The following is a 16,832-nucleotide window of genomic DNA, read 5'->3' on the forward strand; positions in this document are numbered from 1 at the left end:
CTGGGTTAATTCAGGTCCAAGAACTTGACTCAAATCATCTCGCTCTCCAATATCATCCCAATGTAATGGGGATCTACACTTTCTTCCATAAAGAGCCTCATATGGGGCCATTTTAATGGTGGACTGGTAACTATTATTATATGCAAATTCGATCAATGGAATCATTTCATGCCAGGTCATTTTATAATCTAAACAACAGGCCCTCAACATATCCTCTAGTATTTGATTCACCCTCTCTGTTTGGCCATCTGTTTGAGGATGATATGCTGTGCTAAATGCCAACCTCGTACCCAATGCTCTTTGTAAACTACCCCAAAAAGCTGAAACAAATTTGGGGTCTCTATCTGACACAATAGTTTTGGGTACGCCATGTAATCTCACAATCTCCCGTATATAAATTTGGGCCAATTGATCTGAAGTAAAACTATCTTTCACTGGAATAAAATGGGCCGATTTAGTCAATCTATCTACAATCACCCATAATGCATTATAACCCTTTTTGTACTCGAGGTAGGCCAATGATGAAATCCATTGAAATATCTTCCCATTTCCATTCAGGAATACTAAGTGGGTGAAGCAAACCTGAAGGTCTCTGATGCTCGGCCTTGACCTGTTGACATACCAAGCATTTAGCTACATAGTCACCAATATCTTTCTTCATACCTATCCACCAATAAGTTTTCTTTAAATCCTGATACATCTTTACTTCCCCAGGATGAGCAGTGTAAAGTGTATCATGTGCTTCACTTAGGATTTTCTTTCTCAATTCCAGATCTTGGGGAATACATACCCTGTTTCTGAACTTGAGCACTCCATCTATAATTTGAAACTCAGTTGTTTTCCCTTCGCATATCTGTTGACTTATTTTCTGGCACCATAAATCTTCTACTTGCTTCTCTTTTATTTCATTGAAGAGATTAGGTTGAATTTCCAATCTGGCCACTTGACCTCTTATCACCTCAATATGTTCCCTCTGAAACTCTTTTTGCAACTCTATCTGAATGGTGAGGTGAGCTATGGCAATCTTTCTACTCAAGGCATCGGCTACCACATTTGCTTTACCCGGCTGATATTTAATATCACATTCATAATCTTTGACCAGCTCCAACCATCTTCTTTGTCTCATATTCAAGTCTTTCTGAGTGAAGAAATATTTTAGACTTTTATGGTCGGTGTAGATATTACATTTAACTCCATATAAATAATGCCTCCAAATTTTTAAAGCAAAAACCACTGCTGCTAACTCTAAATCATGGGTAGGGTAGCGTGTTTCATAATCTTTTAACTGCCGAGAGGCATACGCTATCACCTTACCCTTTTGCATCAGCACGGCTCCCAAGCCATTGTGCGAGGCATCACAATAAATATCATAATCTACACCTTCCTCTGGTAATACTAAAATAGGAGCTGTAGTCAACCGTCTTTTTAGCTCTTGGAAACTCTTCTCACAAGCTTCAGTCCATAGAAAAGGAGTTCCTTGTCTGGTAAGAGCTGTAAGTGGTTTGGCCAACCGAGCAAAACCTTGAACAAATCTTCTGTAATAGCCGGCTAGCCCTAAAAAGCTTCTGATCTCTTTCACAGTCTTTGGCCTCACCCATTCAAGTATTGTTTCCACTTTACTGGGGTCTACAGCTATACCTTCCTTAGTAACCACGTGTCCCAAAAATACTACTCAATCCAACCAGAATTCACACTTAGAGAATTTGGCATACAATTTCTTTTCTCTCAATCTTTGTAGCACAAATCTCAAGTGTTCGACATGTTCTTCTTCTGATCTGGAGTATATCAAGATATCATTAATAAATACCACCAGGAATTTGTCAAGGCAATCATGAAATACTCGATTCATTAAATCCATAAAGATTGCTGGAGCATTAGTCAATCCAAAGGGCATTACCACAAACTCGTAGTGCCCGTAGCGAGTCCGAAAAGCTGTTTTTGGAATATCTTGCTCTGCAATCCTCACCTGGTGATAACCCGACCTCAAGTCAATTTTGGAGAACACAGAAGCTCCTTTCAATTGATCAAATAAATCATCAATTCGAGGCAACGGGTATTTATTCTTCACCGTCAGTTTATTCAACTCCCTGTAATCAATGCACATACGAAGCAACCCATCTTTCTTTTTGACAAATAGTATGGGTGCTCCCCAAGGAGAGTGGCTAGGTCTAATAAAACCCTTATCTAAAAGTTCTTGCAACTGTTTCTTTAATTCTTGTAATTCAGCTGGAGCCATTCGGTAAGAGGCTTTTGAAATTGGGGCTGAGCCAGGTTCTAACTCGATACTAAACTCCAACTCTCTCTCTGGAGGTAAACCTGGTAGCTCATCAGGAAAGACATCTGGGAAATCTTGTACTATTGGGACATCCTGAACACCCAATCTTTGAACATCATGCTCATGTACCACATGAGCTAAATATCCCGTACACCCCTTTTTTAATAATTTTTGTGCCTTTACACTATTGATCATCATACTAGGCTGATGGCCCTCTCCGAAATTAAAGCGATCTCCATTATCGAGTTGGAATCGAGCCTTTTTCTTTCTACAGTCAATCTCGACTCCATATCTTTCTAAGAAATCCATGCCTAAGATAACATCAAAATCGGACATATCAAAGACAATCAAGTCCACCTTTAACTCTCTCCCATGTATCACTACCTTCTGGTCTTTTAGCATTTTATCTGTAATCACACTCCCTCCATCTGGCATCTCAATTCTAATGGAATGGGTAGATCTAACAGGCACTAAACCTACCCTTTCAATAACCCCTGGTGCAATAAAGGAGTGTGTAGCTCCTGAATCAATCAATGCATATAAAGAAATAGAGTGGAAAAAGAGCTGACCAGTAACTGTAGATGGACTAGCCTCCGCCTGACTATGGGTAGTTGTATAAACCCGTGCATTAGTACCTCTCCCTGGTTGCACTGGTGGAATTAGGCTTTGTGGTGGCTGTATATGAACTGGCACTTCGGTACTTTGGCAATCCTTTGCTATGTGCCCTGGCTGTCCGCATCTATAACAAATCACCTGTTTCTGCTGGTACCAACATTCCCCACTATGACGTCTCCCACAAATCTGACATTGGGGAATATTTTCTTTTCTAGGCTTCTTGTCACTCTTCCAGCCTTTTCTACTTGCTTTTGACTAGAATTTTCTTTTTCCTCTATTGTTTCTGAAACTGGAGCCAACTGAACTACCCCCTGATGTTGTAACTGGTGCAGAAATAGTCAATGAAGCAGGTAAAGCGGACTGACTTGACATCGCTGTTTGGGGTACTGTCAATGATAGAGGTGTTGACATAGAAGGTGCATTCCTGGGTAGCTTATTAACATATACCTCCAACCTTAATGCTCTCTCCAATGCCTCTTCATAAGTTTGAGGAGGTTGTGGTCCAGCTAACACATGCAAGGCTATCTCCGGTCTAAGGCCCTGAAGAAATCTGTCTAGCCGGAGACTAGGGGTACTCACCATACCTGGAGCAAAACTGGCTAAGACATCAAAACGGGTAGAGTAATCCTTTACTGAACCCTCTCCCTGTTGTAAAGAAATGAACTCTTGAACTTTGACTGCTACCACATCAGCTGTTCTGTATTGGGCCTCAAATACCCTTCTAAAGTCTTTCCAGGTCATCAGATCCACATTTCTGGTTTCTTTAACTAGGTCCCACCATACGCGGGCCTCTCCCCTCATTAAGAAACTGGCATACCGAACTTTTTCTCTATCAGTCATAGAAAATAAATCCATAGTACTTTCCACTTGCTTGATCCATTCATCAGCCACTAAAGGATCTTTAGTACCTTTAAATTCAGGAGGGGTATGTTGATTAGGTAAGGAATAAATAGGCTCAAGTCGCCTTTGAGCTCTAATTTCTCCTCTTCCTTCATTCCTCATTTCATTTCTGATTTCTTCTATGACTTCCTCACGAATCTCACTTCTAATCTCATCTCGGATGGCATCTCTGGCTATATTTTCAGGTGTGGGTCTATCTTGACTTTCAGTCAACACCTGACGAACTATATCTCTTATTTCTGCTAGCCCAAATCCTGAACCAACTGACGAGGCAGGGTTAGACGGTTCTCCCGTCTCTCTTTGAATACTCCTTCCACTACCCCGTCCTCGTCCTCGTCTTGTGGTACTCATCATCTAATAACTGCATAAGTGTAATTACATAATATTCTATTATTTGAATACAGGTAAAGAAAATAACTTACTGCAGTCGATTCTCGGGAGCTGATCCATGAGACATGAGGGGCACCTGTGCAATATTAGAATGCAAAACCATAGATATATTGTATTATATTACCACACATTATATTATATTTTTCTTTAAGCGCCCAAAATCGCGCTCTGATACCAAAAATGTAACCTCTCCTAACCATTGGGTGTGTTACAGAAAAAAACGGCATGAGTTTCCCTATTTTAGAGGGCCCGGGGAATATTTTTCTCTTTTTCATTATGCCCTGTAACACTCCCAATTTGTAATTCACACAAACCAGTCCTACCAATCGACTGGATTTTCATCACATAATCATAATAAATAAAATAAGTACATAATAATAACTATCATAAAAAAAATTATCACCCACAGAAACTTTATAACTAATTTTCCAAACTAGTCATATATATATATATTACATATACATCATAACATTTAAGTCAACAAAATTATGGTGCCTTCCTCCCTTAGCCTCATGTCTCATTAGTGCTCCCCGGGAACCTTTGCTGCATTTCTTTACCTGTAAAATATTAAATTAAACGGAGTGAGCGACTATGGCTCAGTAAGAAAATCATACTAAACACTTAAAGTATTTCGTACCAGTATTAATCTTTTATAATTTTTTCCATACTCAGCGTGTCTGAACTATTTACAACAAAATAATTGACACAGAACACGCATTTCACACATATCATAATTCTTTTCTTTCACACATTTATTCATTTCCTTACTATACAGATATGATTCACTCATTATGATTTATGCATGTATGAATGCCATGACATTTTTATTTTCTGATTGTACATCTTTCTCAACTCTTTATCAGCCACACAGGCTTGTATGCATAATTCTAATGCAAATGACTTTCATAAAATATTTACTAATTTGTTTCTCTCTCTTTCTCATTGATCGATCTAGACTACATATGATAGTACTTGCAGTCACCATACCAAGTATAATTCTCTCTTACACGTATTTTTTTTCTTTGCTGTCCACACAGTACAGCTAATATTTTTCTTTGCTATCCACACAGTACAGCTAATATTTTTCTTTGCTGTCCACACAGTACAGCTGATATTTTTCTTTTGCTGTCCACACAGTACAGCTGGTTGTCCACACAGTACAACCGATTATTTTATTTGTTGTCCACACAGTACAGCTGGTTGTCCACACAGTACAACCGATTATTTTATTTGCTGTCCACACAGTACAGCTGGCGTGTAAGGATTTTAAGTATGTTTTCTGCTTTCCTGTATCATATGAGTCATTATGAAAGCATGCATGACTTAGAAAATATTTTTCCTCTTTCTTTATTTTTTTTTTTTCTAAATCATGCATATGTTATGATTCCTCATCTATACATATATATCCATATTATGAAATATGCGCATTTGTTATTTTCCCTTATTCTTTTCATTCCTTCTCAAACATCATGTTATTTTCTCATGCATTTATATATAAATATATATATCATGTCTCAAATTAATTTCAATTATACAATATAGGCTTAATATAAGGGTTATTTCACATAACATGCACATAATTAAACAACATTAACCTATATCGCATAAAATGACATTTTTGCCCTTATGGCCAAAATTACCTTTTTACCCTTATAGCCAAAAATTACATCCTGAATCATAATGAATTTCTTTATTCTTTTAAGCATAAATCACCTTAATTCTAATACCTTACATACTGATATAAGTAAAGGTTATTTAAATAACCTAACTCAAATTTACTTCAAGTATGTAAAGTATGAAATTCTTACCTTTTCTTTGCTGATTTGGTGATTTAAGCTTATTCACTTTCTTTTCTTCTTTCTGGCAACCTTAATCAACCAAAAATATGATCATCCATCAAACTCCCAAATTTCACATATCTTAAAAATTAAATTTCTTATCTTAGAACTGACCAGAATTGACAGATCTACACTTTTTATAACTGGGGCCTCTGGAAATTAGGTGGTTTAGCTAGGTTTTTGGACGAATTTTGGTTAAGGAAAGTTTTTAGCTCAACAATGGAGGTTCTCGGCAAAAATGGAAGAGAAAATGAATAGAGATAAATTTATAAGCCTATTGGACCATTTTGCCCTTAACTTTTTCCATAAATTACTATTTTATCCTTAGTCAATTACCAAAAACCCTTAGCACCACCATATAATTTCAAGTGTGCCCTTCAATTTTAATTCCCACTTTGTCCCTTGAATCTTTGTAAAATGACCATTTTACCCCCTTTGAAAAATATTGCTCATTTAGTAGTTTTCTCTAATTCTTTTACAATTTCTTTACACAACAAGTTGTAAAATCCATTCTAGGGGTAATTTTGGGAGTGGAGTTTACTGACACACCTGAATTCGGATGTTACAGTCTTTGCCTTAGGATTACCCAGTCCTTGCACTTTGATTGGGCAGTTTAAGCCTTAGGTGTTGTTTGTGCTTCGCATTTATCCCAAGTTGTTTTTGCAACACTGCCCATTCGTTTCACAATGTACGGGTGGTCCATTTGATTCTCAATCTTGTAATTTTGATAATTAACCAAATTCCCCACTTGGATAAGGATAAGATAAAATCTTTATCCACCATGAACATGTTAATAGGAATTTCGGGCTAGGTCTAGACTAATCCGATTGGATACATCCAACCTTATACATTCTCACACACACCCCTAAACACTTCAAGATTATATTTAGATAATCCTATATCTTTAAAGTTCAATCAACGTCTTTATATGTATGACCCATAAGCTCTCTATTAATCTACAGTATTCAAATTTGGGTCACATCTAGACACAAACTAAGACTTGTCTCTAATAAGGTATCATGACCACCTGAATAATAAAATGTCAATGAACAACTCTAAGTCTTGTTAACTCTATGGTTACATATGATATGATCTTTTTGTCAACTTATGTCTCTCGAGGTTGACACAAAAATATAATGGCTATCTCAAGAACTCTTAAATATAAACTAATATCAATCAATGACTAAATGATTCAGACTAGGCTTTGACTTGATCCCATTGTGATCATAGATTCAAGTGGTTATCAAGTTTTTCAGTATTCTCATTAGAGATATCTTTTTTCATACTTGAGAGTGACAAATTCTTTATTGATTCACCATAGCCTCCGTATAGATATTGGTATAGCCAACTACGACTTTTATGGTTTTATAGTGGCATATTGGGTGATGTCAACCCATATCAATTTTTATATGAGACAGTTTGATGGCCTTAAGTCTAAAACTCTCATGTACCCATGAGTTAGATGATTTATTCCATAGATATTAGCGTAACAATCCATATGGAAATCTTTAAATTGAGTTCATTTGATGAACACGTCTACGACGTGCACCCATGTTTTGCATTAAGCTTTTAACAAACAACTTTGATATTTAAGAATTGTCACCACCTTTCGGTGGAGTCGTTTAACACTATGATAAAAGCATATCCTTCGGTTGTGTCCTTAGTCAAGATAATGTCAAGACTATAGATATTTCTAGAATGATCACCTAATGTGTAGATAAGATTTTCACGATCAATCTTTTGATCCCCTTGTCATGATTTTATCATTCTAAGGACATTTATTTGGGCATAATCATTTACTTTCATCGATGAAGAAAGCCACATAAAATTATACATATGACCTTTATTAATAAACTTGTGTCACCATAAGGATTAGCTTTAGAGCTAACTCCAACAATCTCCCACTTGCACTGTAATCAATCACCCATGCAAACAACGTCAGATGAATGTAGAATTTATTCAACATGTACATGTGACTTGATTTCTGCATTGAAATTCATCATTTTAAATCTGATTTATTTTATGTCACTACCCATTATTTAGTGACTTCATCTTTTATAAACCCAAAAATTATCAACATTCTTTTTTAGGAATTAAAGAATATTTTTTGGTGCTCCGTCTAACATCTCTTATTTGGATGTAATTGATATTTCTAAAACTTGAGATATCAGCTTGAGTGTATATCATGAGATTCAGGATCATTCTAATAAGGGATGATAATAAAAATCTAATCATTTTTGTCTCTCGATTTATGTGTTTGGTGACACATTATCTAACAGAGACATATATTATTATGACGAAAAAGAATCCTTTTGTATTTTTATTTGTTAAATCACTTTAACTTTTGTATGTTATAAACACTCTAACTTAAAATTAGTAGTCTATACGATTTACAACAATAGATCAAATGATGATCAAGACTACTTGGTTTAAGTCATTTTACGAAGGATTACTAAGTTACCCAAGACTTATGTCATCTACAAATATGGTATTTAATTTTGATATGTTTATCTTTGTATATCAGAATTGTCCTCGATTTTGTATACAGACTTCATATTTATAAAACCAACAAAATTTATGGTTTTATTTATACAAATGTTTCTACACTCGAACTTTCATATGAGTTCTTAAACAGAACTCATCATCTTGCATACCCGACTAGCTCTTTTTTAAGTTTAATACTATTAGTTTTTATATGGTCATAACCATTTCTAGATTTTATCTATTGGAGCCACTCTTGATAATTAATTATCAAACTTTTAATACATGGTATGCAATACCCATGAACGCATCTATATTTCAACGTCACTTGAAGGTCTCAAATTTTAACGATGTAAATGACTAATACATTTATCAAGAGTAATGACAAATTTGATTCTCATAAACTCATAACACACCTCATAGTGCCTACAAATTTTCTATATATACAAATGGATCATTTTCTTCCCATTTGAAAACTAATGATTACCTCATGATGATAAGCACATATAATGACACGTCATTCATTTTATGTCTATCTCTCGTATGAATTAGAGCTTGGTTAAGTCTCATTATCCTCCCACTTGTTCTTTCAGAGAATTATGTCTAAAAGAACTTTCAAAATAGATTTTAAAATGTATTTGGTGCTCAAATGACAATATTCTTATGTTTTCTTTGAAAAATTACACAAAATAATTCATTTAACATATGATTCCACTAACTCAAGTTAATTGTTTAATATTAGAGTCACTACCATTGTTAAATAAGTATTTACACTTCAATACAATAGGTACAACATATTTGGTGTGTTGTACATAGACATAAATATGGATTACAATCTCTAAGGTATTATCTCATAATATTCAGTAGGTTTTTAAAGCATTACCTTATAATATTTAGTAAGTTTTTAAACTTCCATTACATTTTAGGTATCAAATTGGACCTTTTATCAATGTATTTACATTCTTGGCTCAACTGAAGTAATGGAATACTGCACCAAAAAATTCTTCATTTCAATCTTAAATTTCTTCAAGGGAATTAGATCTATATTTATGAGAATCTATAAATCACATTCATCCAAATTTTCAATGAATCAAATGAAATTTGAAATTTGAAATTTGTTAGTATTCAACTCTAATTATTAATTCTTATTGTTTAGACAAAATTCAACAGTTGAATAACTCTCCCATTGAAAACGGTGGAAGATTGACATAGTCATCTTTGTCTAAACACATAACTAATATTCATCATTTGATTAAAATAAAACAAATCAAAATTTTAGTCATGATTTAGAATTTCATTTCATTTAACACAAACTCTTAAATAACCGTTGTCATTGAGAGAATATTTAATAGATGGGACTCCCACTGAAAATAGTGAGAGGCTTAGCCATCTTTTCTCAAATGGACATAACTAGTATTCATTATTCGATAAAAGTCAAACAAGTCAAAATCCTACTTATAACTAAGTCCCCTTTGTGTCAAATCATTGGTCCAATTTAAAATTAATTTATACAATTGAGAAATTTTGAAATAATCAAAATTACAAATCTTGCAAAAGTTTTATTTTTGAAAAATATTAGAACTCTTTTTAATTCTTTTTATTTTGTCAATAGGCTACAATGAATGCTTAGATCTTATAGTTAATATGATGTCTACTTGTCGCATTTCCAACTTGTAAATCCATATCTTCTCTTAAAAAGCATCCATTATGCCTTTTCAATTCTTACACATTGAAATAAATATGAGAACTTAATCGCATGTTAAATAATACAGAATTTTGAGAAAAGTTCAATTCTCAATCAAAGTTGAAGTTGAAGACTCAATCTTTTTTTTTCTTGTTAACTGATAAGGTTTTGTAGCATCTACTCTGGTGGCCAAGCTTGTCACATCAAAAGCAAATTACCTTTTGATTGTTAGCCGTGTAGGGTTTTCAAGACACCAATAATCGGCAATGCAGTAGAATTTAAAATTTTTTCAAATCAAACAAGCCCGAAAAACCCTAACCAAGATACCAATTTTAAAACATATATTCATGAATATGTAAAACACTTATAGGGTGTTTTAAAGTTATACCTATGTTGATGGCTATTTAAATGTTCACATGGCTTGAGATCAAATGTTATCCAACCCTCAAGAGATAGCGCCTTGGTATCCATACGAAGCACAAATGTGATAGAAAAAATCCAAGCAAAGAGGTCAGTAAGGCTCTTGACTAGATTCACTGATCAGGTAAGAGGAGAGAAAAAATGAGTGAACAATGGCTAGGGTTTCACTCCTTTTTCGATCTCTTCTAATATGTGAATAGTTATGTCTTATATATATGTAAGAGTGTCCTAGCTTTAATAGAATTTTAAGCATGCAGAACATCCTTCAACATATTCATGCATGGTTGGCCTGTAAACATGCAAAACTGGCATGTTTCAAGCATTGCATAGGTGGACATTATTTTGTCTAGTCGTGCATGCCTTTATTTATTTATTTATTTTTCATGGTACCAGTAGTGCCATGCATTTGCATGGTCGACACCATGACCACTAAATGTATGGTTGGCACATTAAGGTGCATGATCATGCATTTTTGTCAAGGCATAGTTAAACCGAGTCTTCTCAACCTATTAGGCAAACCTAATCCATTTGTAGTTTTTTTTTGTTTTCTAAATACCAAAATTATCAACAAACAATCAACTCTTCTGATTTTGATTTAAATTCTATATACATATGACTCATAAGCTCTCTATCGAATCGATAGTGTTTGGATTCGGAGTGAATCTAACATAGACTAAGATTAGTCTCTAGCAAAGCATCATGGCAACTTGGATGATAGAGTGTTAGTGAACATCTCTTAAGTTTTTGCAACATTATAATTATGTACAATTCAATCTTTTCATTAACCAATATCTCTCGAGGTTGAAGCATAGAAATGTGTCTATCCAATGATTCATCAATATGAACTAATAAACATCAATGACTAACATGGATTAGGTTATTGTGGCCATAGATTCAAGTTATCGTAGATGTCATTTAGTATTCTCAAATGAGATATCAGTCATAACTTTCATGTATCTCACAATATGATCGATTACTACCTTTATAATTATCCCAATTATGATGGCACGTCAGATAACATAAACCATACTGATAATTACATAAGACAGTCTAGCGACCTCAAGTCGAAGGATCATAAGCAATTGCAATGTTTAGAGGATTTATTCCAAAGATACTGGAGTTACCATCCATATAGATATCTTTTAGTCGGGTCATTCTACGAAACACATTTACAACATGCACTCATACATTGACCAAGCTTTCAATAATAACTTTAACATATGAGAACTATTGTCACTTTTAGTGGGGTCGTTCAACACAATGATAATTTTATCATCATTATGTATGCATTTATTCAATGTAATATTGGGATTACAGACGTTTCTAGAATGACTACTAAAAGTGTACATAAGATCCCTTCATCATAGTTTTACCATTCTAAAGACATGTTATACATACGATTATATAAATAGATAATATATGAATTGAATAACAATAAATCCTTTGTTAATTATTCATATAAAAGTTCATTCATAAATGTCAAAGGTGATTGGCTCTAGGGCACCTACCTTAATAATCTCTTACTTGCATTATATCCAATCAATTATATATCTAATGTTGAGCTCAACTATATGTTTATTATCTCGATCAATTTTGTATTTACTTTGCTTGGAGCCTTTTCAGTTAACTGCACCACCATTCAAACAAAACGTAAACTCAAATTGGGATTTGTAATCATCTTGATCAATTTGGAAATTGACATCACTATAACCTCTTACATTGAGTTTAGATTCCCCTCTATAAACCAAGATTGCATTCTTAATCCTTCTTAGGCACTTTAGAATGCTCTTGACAACTATCTAGTATTTTCACCTAAATCAGACTGATATCTATTACAAATGTTAAAGGCGTATGAGACATCAATTCTCGTATATAATATGACATATATGATTGATCCTATAGCTAAAACATATAGGATCCTACTTATCTTACATGTCTCAAATTGTGTATATAGACACATCTCTTTCGAAAGATATACACCATACGCCATGGGTAGAAATCTTTTTTTGGATTTTTTCATATTGAATCTAGTCAATTCCTTGTCTATGTATATGTTTTGACTTAGGCTCAACACTTAATGCTCTTTATCTCAGTAAATTTTTATCCCAATAATGTAAACTGTTTCTCCTAAGTCTTTCATGGAGAAACACTTAGATAACTAAGTCTTTACCAACTATTAGTTTGATATGTCATTTCTAATAATCAAGATGTCATCGACATATAATACCAGAAATGTAATCACATTTCCATTGACCTTCTTGTACACACACATTCATCTTTGTTTTTGATGAATTCAAACTCATGAAAAACTTTATCAAAACGAATATTCCAACTTCTTGAAGTCTACTTAAGTCTATAAATAAATTTTTCCAATTTGTATACTTTGTCTGCTTGTCCAACAAGAACAAAACTATCGAGTCGGGCCATATAGACATCCTCTACGAGGTTACCTTTCAGGAAAGTAGTTTTGACATCCATATGAAAGATTTCATAGTCATAATGTACAATTATAGGATTAATCATAATCCTGATAAACTTAAGCATAGTGATTGGCAAAAAGGTTTTGAGTGAAACTTTTGGCAACCGGTCTTGTTTTATAGGTATGCACGTAACTTCTATGTCAAATTTCTTTTTAAAAATCCATTTGCATCCTATGAGTTTTATCCTTTTAGTTGTGTCCACTAGAGTTTATACTTGATTCTAGTACATAAAGTCAATTTTGAATTTCATGAAATCCAATCATTCATCAGAATCTAAACTTGAAATAGCCTTGTTGTAAGTCTTTGGTTCGTTATCATTAACGACTAGTACATTACCGTGCTGAGTCATAAGAAAACCAAATATCTCTAGTTTAGGACTTGCTTTTGACATACTTATGTAGACCTATGTAGTTCTTATATATGTTGAGATTTTTCCATTTGAAATAGAGGAACTTTCTTATTATGATCAATCATATATGATGGAACATCATCCTATCTAATATTTATAGTATCTTGTGGTTTAAAAACTTCATCGAGTTCCACCCTTCTCCCACTAGTCTTCTTGAGAATAAATTCTTTCTCAATGAATACCACGATACAAGCAACAAAGACTTTTTGCTCCTTTAAGTGGTAGAAGCAGTATCTCTTAGTAACCTTCGAGTACCCCACAAAAATACACTTTTTAGACTTAGCGCTTAGCTTGTTTGAAGTCAATTTCTTGACTTAGCGCTCAGTTTGTTTGAAGTCAATTTCTTAACTTAGCGTTCAGCTTATTTGAAATCAATTTCTTAACATAAGTTTTGCAGCTCCAAATTCTCAAGTAATCTAGATTGGGTTTTCTCCTCGTCTATAACTTATATGGAGTTTTATCCATAAATTTAGATAGGACACGATCAGTGTAAAAGCAATAGTTTCTAGGACATGACCCTAGAAACACATTGTTAGATTGGTAAAACTCATTATGGACCTAACCATGTCCATCAAGGTTCTATTCCTCTGTTCAGATACATCATTATGTTGTAAAGTACTAGAATGAGTGAGTTGAGATACTATCTCATTTTCCTTCAAGTATTGTTTAAATTTAGAACTCAGGTATTCACACCCTTAATCATTTTGAAAAATTTTAACTTGTTTCCCAAGTTGGTTTTTTACTTCGTTTTTAAATTCTTTGAATTTATTAAAGCATTCAGACTTATGTTTTATTAAAAACACATAACCATATCTTCGAAGTTATTAGTACATGTGACAAAATAGACTTTCCCATATTTGTTAGACACTGTCATAGGCCCACACACATCACTGTGTATGATCACTAATAGTTCAATCGCCTTTTCACTATGTCCAATGATGGGTGTTTTAGCTATCAGACCCAATAGACATGATTTGTATTTATCATATGATTGAAAGTCAAATGATTACAAGACTCTTTGTTCAAAAAGTTTTGCTATACGTTTTGGTTCTATGTGGTCTAGACTACAATGCCATAGATATGTGGTATTCAGATCATTTGATTTCAATAGTTTATTATTTTGCACATTGAAAATTTCATTATCTAGTTTCAAAATATACAGACCATTATAAAATTTAGCTATTCCATAGAGAATATCATTTAAGCTAAGGTTATAATACCACCAACAGTAAAAAATAAATCTCTTTTTGTCTAAAATAGATATAGAAACTAAATTTCTAGAAACAGAAGGAACATAATAATAATGTTTTAAGTCTAAAACTAGCCTAGTAAGAAACCTAAGATAATAAACACCTGTGGCTAATGCAACAAGACATATTCTATTTTCAATACATAAGTCAATCTCTCCTTTGATGAGTAATCTATTCTATCATAGTCTCTGTATATTAGAACAAATATGAAACCATATCTTGTGTCTACAACCTAAGATGAACAAAAAGAATAGTTAATATCAATGACAAACATACCTAAACTAGAGGCTTCAACTGTTTTCTTTTTCTTGTTCTTTAGAAAGACATTGCATTGTCTTTTCTAGTGACCTATCTTACCACAATGATAATAGACAACATTTCCTTTCCCCACACCACTTTTAGGCTAAGTAACAATATTTGGTTGTTTCTTTCTTTGAGCTTGGGCGTAACCTTAGCCTTGGCTTGGTCCTTAGCTTTGATTTTGATATTTGGGCTTCAACCACATGTAGATTAGTTGAAATTACCTTTCGTACTTTTTATTTAGCCTACTTGAGCATATACAACAACTTTTCAAAGGTTTTATCCTTTTCTTTTAGGGTAAAATTCATAATGCAATCAATACACATTTAAGGAGGGATTTTAGCACCAAGTTAATGGCAAGCTTATTGTCCATGATGAAGTTCAAGCTCACAAATTGCTTAATGTAGCCAATCATCTTAACCACATAAGGGCTAACTTGTGCTCCCTTAAAGAGTTTGCAATCAAATAGTGCACTTGACACCTCATATCATTCAGCCCTCATATGAGTGACATATAACTCTCGAAGGTGTGCAAGTATAAATTGTGCATCTGTTTCCTCATGTTGTTTCTAAAGCTCAATTGACATAGAAGTCAGTACGAGGCACTGAACTTCTACAAAGTCATCAAAATACTTATTAAAAGTATCATTTTCTTTTTGAGGGGGCATTGGGACCAAGCTCAAAAGGCAACAATGCCTCAAGGATAAATAGCCTATTTTCCTGACATAGAATAATCCGAAGATTTTTATACCAATAAGTGAAATTGCTTACAGTGAACCTATTTTCTTTTTTGAGAATTGATCAATACATTAGGTTTGACATGGTAATTATATGATCTACAATTTACAAATAAAAGAATTAGTAATTTTATTTAATTATTAATATTCATTTTAATTACAAATTTAATAATTAAAATGCACCCACCATTTTTCTTAAGTCAATAGCCATCACTATTGAACTCGAGAAGTTCTAGTGAATTTCCTAGTAGATTAAGACCCTATTGCATTAATTCTCCCCTTCGTTTTCGCAAAGAAGTTCAAATTAATCGAATAGGTAAATTTCAAATTAATCACCAAAAGCACATGATCTCAAGCGAGGTGTTACCCCAACAAATCATACGATCTCAAATTTGACTCTTGGTATCAGTAGGGTGGAAAATACATATCTCTTTACATTGACAAATGCATTCCTTACTCATGCCTCTAATATATTTCACTTTCATTTTGGCAAACAAGCAAAGTACATAAGTTAAGTTAGACTCAACATAATCATCACATAATTTTCCACCTGGTAAAAATTTACCATTCACTTTGACGAACAAGGTTCCAACAAACAAAGGCTTAATTAGGGCATCATGTTAGAAGACACCAATTAAATCTTAGACCTAATATTTAAGTTTAGGGTTTTATTATTTAGTCTCATTAGATTTTAGCCACATGTTAGGTGATATTTGTAAAATAAAATCTACACATACATTCTACAACATAAAATAAAACATGTCAGCACACAACCATAACCAATGTCAAACCCCTAGAGCCAAAAAGAGTTTGAATGGTCAACCTAGATGAATCTTCATTTTCGAGTCTTCATGTTTGTCCTTTTGTCTCTAGTATTCAATAACTACATGTCTTTGTTTCTTAATTACAAAATTCTAAGAAAATATAAACAACTTATTGTAAAAGAAGAAAGAGGATAAAGGCAAGGCGCACAGACCATATTTAGGAATTACAACCAAAAAGTGAAAAGTAAAATAAAATATAAAACCTCCCCAAGGTTTTTTAATTGTGTACT

Source organism: Mangifera indica, chromosome 3 (genome assembly GCF_011075055.1).
Source record: "Mangifera indica cultivar Alphonso chromosome 3, CATAS_Mindica_2.1, whole genome shotgun sequence".
In the NCBI taxonomy this organism is placed as follows: domain Eukaryota; kingdom Viridiplantae; phylum Streptophyta; class Magnoliopsida; order Sapindales; family Anacardiaceae; genus Mangifera; species Mangifera indica.